This window comes from Camelus dromedarius, chromosome 8, assembly GCF_036321535.1.
Source record: "Camelus dromedarius isolate mCamDro1 chromosome 8, mCamDro1.pat, whole genome shotgun sequence".
Taxonomy (NCBI): domain Eukaryota; kingdom Metazoa; phylum Chordata; class Mammalia; order Artiodactyla; family Camelidae; genus Camelus; species Camelus dromedarius.
This window is the reverse complement of record NC_087443.1, coordinates 17,056,752-17,066,878: the sequence shown is the minus strand read 5'-3', so window position 1 is coordinate 17,066,878 and position 10,127 is coordinate 17,056,752.

Below are 10,127 nucleotides of genomic sequence, written 5' to 3'. Positions count from 1 at the left end.
TAAAATCAGGAAAAAAGCAAGAATGTCACTCTCATCACTCTTATTCAACATACTGCTGGAAGTTTTAGCCAGTGCAATAGACAAGTAAATAAAACAAAGGCATACGAATCAGAAAGACACTAAACTCCCTATTTTCAGATCACGTGATTGTCTATATAGAACATCTCATGGAATATGTATTTTTTAAAGTTTGCAGGATACAAGATAAACATACAAATGTATCAATGGCATTTCTGTATACTAACAACAAACACACAGACATCAAAATTGAAACTACAACACCAACGCTCAAAAAACTTAAATGCTTAGGTGTAAATCTAACAAAACATATACAGGACTTGTATGCAGAAAATTACAAAAGGCTAATGAAAGAAATCAAAGAAGATCTAAACAAATGGAGAGAGACAATATGTTCATGGATTGGAAGATTTATTATAGTAAAGATAATTCTCCCCAAAAATGTAATTACTATTTAAAAATCCCAGCACAATTTTTTGTTTATATAGACAAGATTATTCTAAAATGTATATGGAAAGACAGAAGAGCTAAAGAAAGAAGAATTCACCTGCTAACCAAAATTTCAGAAACCAGGATCTGATTGAAATAAAAAGGTGTTTATTTGGGGTTTGTTAGGACTGCAGCCCAGGAGACACAGATTCAGGAAGCACTTGATATGTTCCTCCAGACTGCAAAATGGAGGTGGTTTACAAAGACAAAAACCAGAAGGTTACAGTTATTTATATGAATTATTTATCAAGAATTATTCATTGGAGCTGGCAAGAGGTAAGGATGCTTGTCAAGTAAGAATTGGTGGGTCAGATATGGTTGCCTAGTTACAAGCAGAGACCTAAAGACCGTAAGTTTGCAGCCAGCAGGTGTTCTGAATACAGATGTTCTTGGGTCTGGTACAGTTCAAAGAAAGTTCAAGTTCTCAGTGGTACAGAGATGTTTCTGAGACCAGATCCTCAATGGCCATCTGACTCCATTTTTATATACCTGAACTGTGACCATCCCTTCTGAAAACTCTATTCATAAATGAAAAAAACTGATAAATTGAACTTCATCAAAATTAAAAACTTTTATTCCGATACAGACAAAAGTTCACTTTAAAAGAGTGGATTTTATGGTATTTATGGTACGGTATGTTAATTATGCCACAATAAAGCTGGAAAGAAAAAAAAAAGAAAGCTACTGGGAGAAAATATTTGCAAACCACATATCTGATAAAAGACTATTATATAAAGAGCTCTCAAAAGTCAACAGTAAAAAGTAAACACCCAATTAGAAAATTGTCAGAAGACATGAAAAGAGATTTCCCTAAAGAAGAGACACACACAGCTAATAAGCAGAAGGAAAGATATTCAACATTATTAGTCATTAGGGAAATGAAAACCTAAACAATGATGTGCTATCACAACTACCAGAATGGCTAAAATAAAAAACGTAAGTCCACACAAAAACGTGTACACTGTTATTCACGACAACATTACTGGTAATAGCCAAAAAGTGGAAACAAGCCAGATGTCCACAAACCAATGAATGGATAAATAAACTGTAGTACATCCTTACGATGAAATATTACTCAGCCACAAAAAGTAATTAAATACTGACACATGCTACAAAATGCACCTTGAAAACATGCTTAGTGAAAGAAGGCAGACACAAAAGGCCACATGTTGTATATTTCCATTTGTATGAAATGTCCACAACAGGAAAATCTACAGAGGCAGAAGGTGGGTGTAGTTGCCAGAGGTGAGGGCAAAGGAGGGAATCTGAAATGAGTGCTACTTAGTGGTTTCTTTTTAGAGCAATGAAAACGTTCTAAAACTAGATAGTGGTAATGATTGCATTAACCCCACGAATATACTAAAAACCGCTGAACTGCACACTTTAAAGTGGTAAGCTTTATGATATATTAATTATATCTCAATAAATTTATTATTTAAAAAAAGCAAATAAAGTTTCTAATAGGAATGCAGTATCACCAGTAAGTTTAAAAATAATTTAACCAGAAAAAGAAAGCAGAGACAACGCTTAATGCTGGTGTGGATATAGAGAAAGTAGGTCACTCCTACATTGCTGATGGTAATGTAAAATGATAGTTATTCTGGAAAACAGTTTGGTAGTTTCTTTAAAAATTAAATATACAACTACAAAACAACCCAGTCTTTGCACACCTGGGCATTTATCCCAGAGAAATTAAAAGTTATGTTCACACAAAAATCTATATACAAATGCTTATAGCAATCTTATTGACAGTCGCCGAAGACTGAAGAAAAACAGATGTTGTTCAACAGTTGAGGGGTTAAACTGTAGTACATCCATACTACAGATACTACTCAGCAACGACAGGAGAGACTGACCTAATGACACACAGCAACCTGATGACTCACCAGAGAATCATGCTGAATGAAAAAAAAAGTCAGTCCCAAAATGTTACATATTGTATGATTCCACTTATATAACATTCTTGAAATGATGAAATTATAAAACTAGAGAGCAGATTACTTTTTAAAGACTTTTTTAAAAACTTACATTTATCAACATATTTACCTCTTCCAGCATTTGATAGTTGTTTGTGTAGATTCAAGTTTCCATCTGGTATCATTTATAATATTCCTGGAAAATTTCGTTTTACATGTCATATGATACAGGTCTGTTTCCAATCTTCCTCAAATTTTGTTTATGTGAAAAAGCATGTCAGCTTCATTTTTTCAAGGATGTTTTTGCTGAGTAGAGAATTCTAGGTTGACCTTTATTCTTTCAGCATTATTGTCTTCTGCTTGCTGAAGAATAACGTCTATTATCTTTGTTGTTCTGTGTCTGTTTTCTCAAACTGCTTTTAAGTTTTTATTCCTTATGACTGGTTTTCAGCAATTTGATCATGCTGTCTCTTGTTGAGGTTTTCTTTTGGTTTATCCTGCTTAGGATATCACTGACCTACTTAGATCTACAGGTGTATAGTTTTCATCAAAATTGGAAAGCTTTTGGCCATTGCTTTTTGTTTTTTGTACTTTTTAAAAATTGAAGTATAATCAATTTACAATATTGTGTCAATTTCTGGTGTGCAGCATAATGCCTGAGTCATACATATACATACATATATTCCTTTTCATGTACTTTTCCATTATAGGTTACTACCAGATGTTGAATGTGTTTCCCTGTGCTATACAATATAAACTTGCTGTTTATCTATTTTATATACAGTAGTTAGTATCTGCAAATTTCAAGCCCCCAATTTGTCCCTTCCCACCCCCTTCCCCTCCTGCTAACCATAAGTTTGTTCTCTATGTCTGTGAGTCTGTTTCTGTTTTGTAAGTAAGTTCGTGTCTCTCTCTCTCTCTTTTTTTTTTTTTTTTGATTCCACCAATAAGTGATACCAGATGGTATTTTTCTTTCTCTTTCTGGCTTACTTCACTTAATGACAACAGATCCATCCATGTTGCTGCAAATGACATTTTATTCTTTTCATGGCTGAGTAATATTCCATTATATATATACCACATCTTTATCCATTCATCTCTCAATGGACATTTAGGTTATTTCCATGTCTTGGCTGTTGTAAATAGTGCTGCTGTGAACACTGGGGTGCATGTGTCTTTTTGAATTATAGTTTTCTCCAGATATATGCCCAGGAGTGGGACTGCTGGATTATAAGTCTATTTTTAGGTTTTTAAGGAACCTCCATACTGTCCTCCACAGTGGCTGCACCAATTAACATTCCCACCAACAGTGTTGGAGGGTTCCTTTTTTTCCACACCCTCTCCAGCATTTACTATTTGCAGACTTTTTAATGATGGCCATTCTGACTGATGTGACGCAATGCTTCATTGTAGTTTTGATTTGCATTTCTCTAGTAATTCATGATGTTGAGAGGCCATTCAGTCTTAAAATATTTTTTCTCCCTCACTCTATCCCTGTCCTGGGACTCCATTTACCTGTGTGTTAGACTGCATTCTATTGTCCCACAGATCATTAAAGCTCTGTTTTAGCCCTTGACTCTTTTCTTTTTAGTGCTTTATTTTAGGTAGTTTCTATTGCTGTCTTCAAGCTCACTGAACCTCTTTTCTGCAGTGTAATCTCATCCAATGTATTTTTCATCTCTGGAATTCTACTGGATCTTTTTAATATCTTCAATCTCCCCCATTACAAACTTGAATATATTTTAAATGACTGATAACTGTTTTAAAGTCCTTTACTGTCAGTTATGAGTCTGCTTCTATTGGTTAATTATTCTTGTGGTTTAGGTCACATTTTACAGCTTTCTTGTAAACCCAGTAATATCATACTGCATGCCAGCCATTGTGATTATATTGTTGAATGCTGGGGTTTATTATTAATACTTTTTTTTTAACTTGGCCTCTAAACAATCATTTATAGATCAGTTTAATCCTTTCAGCGTTTAAGCTTTTGTAGAGGTAATCTAGACAGCCCTTCCTCCACAGATCTAGAAATCATCAAAAAGGCATGCTCTATTTGTGGTATCTACTGAATATTCGTGTATTCAGAGATCTCTCAGCTTTGGCTGGTGAGAACTGCAATGACTTTCCAGCTCTTTGCACACTATGGAAATGTTTCAGCTTAGAGCGTCTCAGGAATTGTTTTTCCCTCAGCATGTGTTGCTCGCCCAGCTCCGTGGATCTTCACCATCACATGCACAGCCAACTAGTTTTCTGCTTCTTCCATATACTTACAGTTTTCTAGTTTCTGGCAGAAGTACAAGTCCATAGGATTTATTCCTTCAAAAGGATAAATTAATAGGACAAATTCCTATTAATATTTTGTACCTAACATTTGTATACTTTATTATTCTATGAGACTAATGCTAAGTTAGTTGGAATATTTACAAAAACACAGACTGAATTTTTAATTGAAGAGTTTAGCAAAAAAAAAAAAAAACCAGTCATACCTATTTATATATGCTGAGAGTACAAATACAAAGATTTTTATACAGTAATTTAAATCTCAGAAATATTTTAAGTATACATTGTGTTTTTAAACTAGAAAAATACTACTTACAGTCCAGACAAGATGGCATACACTCATTTCTAAGTACAATTATAAACTCCAGGAGGCAACCAAAGGAAAACTCTCAAAGGTAGTAAGGCGGCAAACTGGTTTTGGCCATAGGACTGATGGAACAACAGGGCAGGGCGTCTTATATCCCCACGTGCAACATTAGATAGTAATCCAGGCCCAGTGTTGCCAGCCCCAACCTAGCAACAGAAGCAAGTGCACGTAGGTTCATTCATTCCCCCAGATTGAACAGGACAGGGTAATTAACACCAGTTGGACACTCTCTGCTAAAAAACAGAAGAGGGACACTTTACAATGCATTCTGTGAGATTAATATTAGCCTGATATAGCGCAGAAAAAGAAAACTACAGACCAGCACCTCTCATGAACTTACACACAAAAATCTGTAACATGATAGCAGTGAGCCAAATCCAACGATGTATAAAAAGTATACACTGTGACCAAGAGGGACTTATTCCAAATTGTAAGGTTGGTTAAACATTACAAAACTAATAATGTAATCCATCATATAAATAGGGTAATGAAGAAAAATCATATGATCATATCAAATGCAGAAAACCATTTAACAAAATCCAACACCTGGGCAAATACCGAGCAAGTCAGGAATAGAAAGTGTACAGAAAAGTGTTAACACAGCCAGCCTGAGACTAATATCTTTAGGAAGGCCTGCTCGCAAGGCTGGCCTGTGGCGGGCAGCACCTGGATTTGCTGAGTCCTATTAGTCCTCCAAGCAAGTCACCAAACCTAGGGGAGGTCTTGGGGACGCACAAAAGAGAGTGAAATTACCTCAACCTGATAAAGAGAATCCATTTTTTAGATATACAGCTAACAGCATACTTAATGTGGAAGGACTGAATGCTTTTCCCCTAAGATCACGAACAAGCAAAGATGTCTACTCTCACCACTCTCAGTCAGCATAGTATTGGAAGTTCTAGCGACTACAATGAGCAAATGGGGGGGGGGGGGGAGCCTACAGAGTAGAAAGGAAAGAATAAAATTATCTCTATTTGCAAATAACAGGATAGTCTACAAATAAAATCCAAAGGAATCTACAAAAAAAAAAAAAAAGAGAGAGAGAGATAATTCCTATAAATAATGAGTTCAGCAAGATTAGAGTACAAGAAAAACAAAGAAAAATCAACCACATTTCTATAAATCAACAATAAACATTCAGAAATCAAAACTTAAAAACACATACCATTTAGAATAGCTCTAAGGAGGGTATAGCTCAGTGGTAGAGTGCCTGCATAGCATGCGTAAGGTCCTGGGTTCAATCCCCAATAACTCCATTAAAAATAAATAAATAAATAAACCCAATTACCCCCCTAAGATTTTTTTAATAAATAAATAAATTATAATAACTCCCAAGAAAATTAAATACCTAGGTATACACTTAATAAAACATATACAGGATATGCATGCCAAAAATTATAAAACACTGATGAAAGAAAACAAAGACCTAAATAAATAAAGAGATGCACCATGTTAATAGATTAGAATACCCAATATAATTAAAAAATAGATCAATTCTTCCCAGACTGATCTTCAGATTAAATACAATTCCTATCAAAATCGCAGTAAAATTTTTTGTACACATAGACAGGCTTATTGTAAAATTAACATGGAAAAAACAGATACCTAGAATAGCTAAAACAATCTTGATAAAGACTGAAGGGGGAAAAAATCAGTAATTTTGTCTATATGTGTGTATACACATGCACCAGTAGTCCAGGCAATATGGTTTGGTGATGAAATAGACCCAGATCAACAGAACAGAACAGAGAATCCAAACACCCACACATATATGTTAACTGATTTTTGGCAAAGGTGCAAAATTAACTCAATGGAGAAGGAATAGCCTTTCAACAAAAGGTACTAGGACAATTTTATATCTATAGGCCAAAAAGATGAACCAAAACCTCACTCTCCTATACAAAAATTAACTCAAAAAATATTGTGGACTTACAAGTAAAAAGTAAAACTATAAAACTGTTAAGAAGTAGGAAAAAATCTTCACAGTCAAAGGCTTGGCAAAAAAACTCTCAGACCTGACACCAAAAGCATAATCCATAAAAGGACAAATTAATAAATCAGACTCCATAAAAATTAAGAATGTTCACTCTGTGAAAGGCCATGTAAAGAGAATGAAAAGACAAGCTACAGACTAAGAAACAGCATTTGCAGACACATGTCTGACAAAGGACTAGAATCTAGAAAATATAAAGAACTCCCAAAATTCAATAGTAAGAAAATAATCCAACTTAAAAATGGGCAAAAGACAGGAATAGACATTTCTTTGAAGATGATACATAGATGGCAAATAAGCACATGGAAAGATGTTCAACACTAGCCTCAGGGGGGTGCAGGTTAAAACCACAGTGACCTACCACTGCACACCAATCAGAATGGCCAAAGTAAAAATTTTTTAAAATAGTGACAAACCAAATGCTGGTGAGGATGTAGAGAAAGTGGATCGCTCATACACTGCAGGTGGGAGCATAAAATAACACAGGCACTCTAGAAAGAAAGTTTGTCAGATTCATTAAAAACTAAACGTGCAACTACCATACCACGTAGCATCTGTCCTCTTTGGCATTTATCTCAAAGAAGTAAAAAGTTCCATTCATTAAAAAAAAAAAATTCTCTACACAAACATTCATAGTAGTTTTATTCATTATAGTTCAAAACTGGAAACAGCCCAGGTGAATGGGTAGACTAACTTTGGTACATCCACACCTTGGAATAGCAATAAAAAATAAAGAAAAAAGAATAAACTATTGATATACACAAAATGTGGATGAATGACTCTTCAGGGAATTATACTGTGAAAAAAGTCAATTACAAGAGGTTACCTATTGTATAATTACATTCATATAACATTTTAATGACAAAATCTTAGAAATGGAGAACATATTATCAGTTGGCAGAAATAAGAATAAGGGAGATACTGTAGGGCAGTGGATGCAGTTATAACAGAGCACACACAGAATCCTTGTGGAGATGGAACTGTTCTGCATCCTGACTGTGGCGGTGGATCCCACAGTCAGTGGTGGATACATGAATCTGCCCATGAGATAAAATCGCACAGAGCTAAGTATATATACACATAAAAGAGTACAAATAAAATTGAGAAACTGAACTGATCAATGGATTCTATCAATAATGTCATTATCCCGGCCGATATGTGTACTACAGTTCTGTAAGATGTCACCACTGGAGGAAACTGGGTACACAGGGTCTCTCTGTATCACTTCTTACAACTGCATCTTACAACCTACAATTATCTCAATAAAAATTTCAACTAAAACCAAAAAAAAAATCACATAGGTACTAAGCATGGGACACCTTATGTATTTCATATTAAAATTATGAAATAAAAATTTTATGAGTTATTAAGCAAATATATACTTCCTACTATAATGTTGGTTTCCAATAAACAAATCATGCAGAGTTTCTCTTATATAGCATACTTACACATATTCTGCAGAAGAAAAGGCCTCTTCTTTTTTTTTTTACTTTTTAAACTCTTTTGGACCTTGTAACATCTTCAAAATACTAATAAAGTTACCAAGTTATTGATTCTTTGCTATTCAGTGAAATGTCACTTGTGGGCAAAAGATTTCTCATATTTATTGGCCCCCCAATCTCATAGCAGGCTGTTCTGCTACACAATGAATCCAACAAGAGGGTGAAGTACTTCTTTTTTCCTTTTTATTAGAATTATTACAGTTCGACTGCACACACACGTTACATTGCATGTAAATACGTACAGTAGACTCTCCTTTATAAATTCGCTGAGTGACTTCTTGCTGAGACTGTTCTCACTGTCAGCACACTCATAGTATGTCTCCCACCCCCCCGATAATTCTATGGTGCTTACTTAAAGCTGACTTCTCACCAACAGCCCACCTCCCACGCTCATTAAATTCACAGTGATTTTCCCTTGTATGAGTCCTCTGATGAATAGTGAATGTTAGTCTATCAGAAAAGACTTTCACACGTTCATTATATTCATAGTGCTTCTCCCATGAGCTTGCTCTCTTCAGAGTAATGAAAACTGCCCCATCACTGAAGGCTTCCCCGTATTCATTATATTCAAAACAATGCTTCAGAGTTTGAGTATCTTGATGCTGAAATAAGTCCTCATTTTGGCTGATGGTTTTTCTACTTCTATAATACTCAAAAACTTTCTCTCTGGTGGGGAGGGTACAGCTCAACTGGTAGAGCACATGCTTAGCATCCACAAGGTCCCGGGTTCAATCCCAAGTACCTCCTCTAAAAATAAATAAGCAAACCTAATTACCTCTCTCCACTAAAAAATTTAAAAAAAAATCTTTCTGGAATGAGAATTCTTGTGTTTTGTACAGAGGAATACTTTCCCATGTGCATTAAACTTGTCAAGCCTCCTTACAAAGGCGTTTCTATTACTAAGAATTCTGAATCAGAATTCAAACTCATTCCATATGGTCATATTTATTAGGTAATTTTCTTGATAAAATAGGGTTTGTATCCAGAGAAAATGTTTTTCCTATTACACTATTCCCCTCTTTAGCCAGCATTTTGTTGTTGACAAAATCAACTTTCCACAAATGCTGCTCTTCCTTTTCCTGGCTCTTCTCCAACAGGTCAACTACGCAGAAGTCTAGAAATAAAAATAATTTACCATAGTTTATAAATGTTAACATATTTCTTATGAAAAGAAGACATTCTCATGTCTTAATTCTAGCCCAGTCTTTTGCTGTGAAAATAATCCTGAGGGCATACTGCCTTGCTCCTCTAGGTTTGAAAAATAAATAAATAACTTGCAGTGCTGGAAAACGGGGAATCTGGCAACAAAACATGATAACTTGGCACTTCAAAAATGTTTATTGTGGTCACCATTTTGCAATATATACCAATATAAAACCTTATGTTGTATACCTGACACTCAAATGTTATATGTCAATTAACATCTCAGTTTTTAAAAATGTGACACTCAAAAGTAGACAGAGGAGAGAACTTGAAATAAGCACAACAAATAAATTTTTAAAATGTTTGAGTGACTGTTTAATCCTGGGATGGGGAACCTCACAGGGAACAGAATCAGCCCA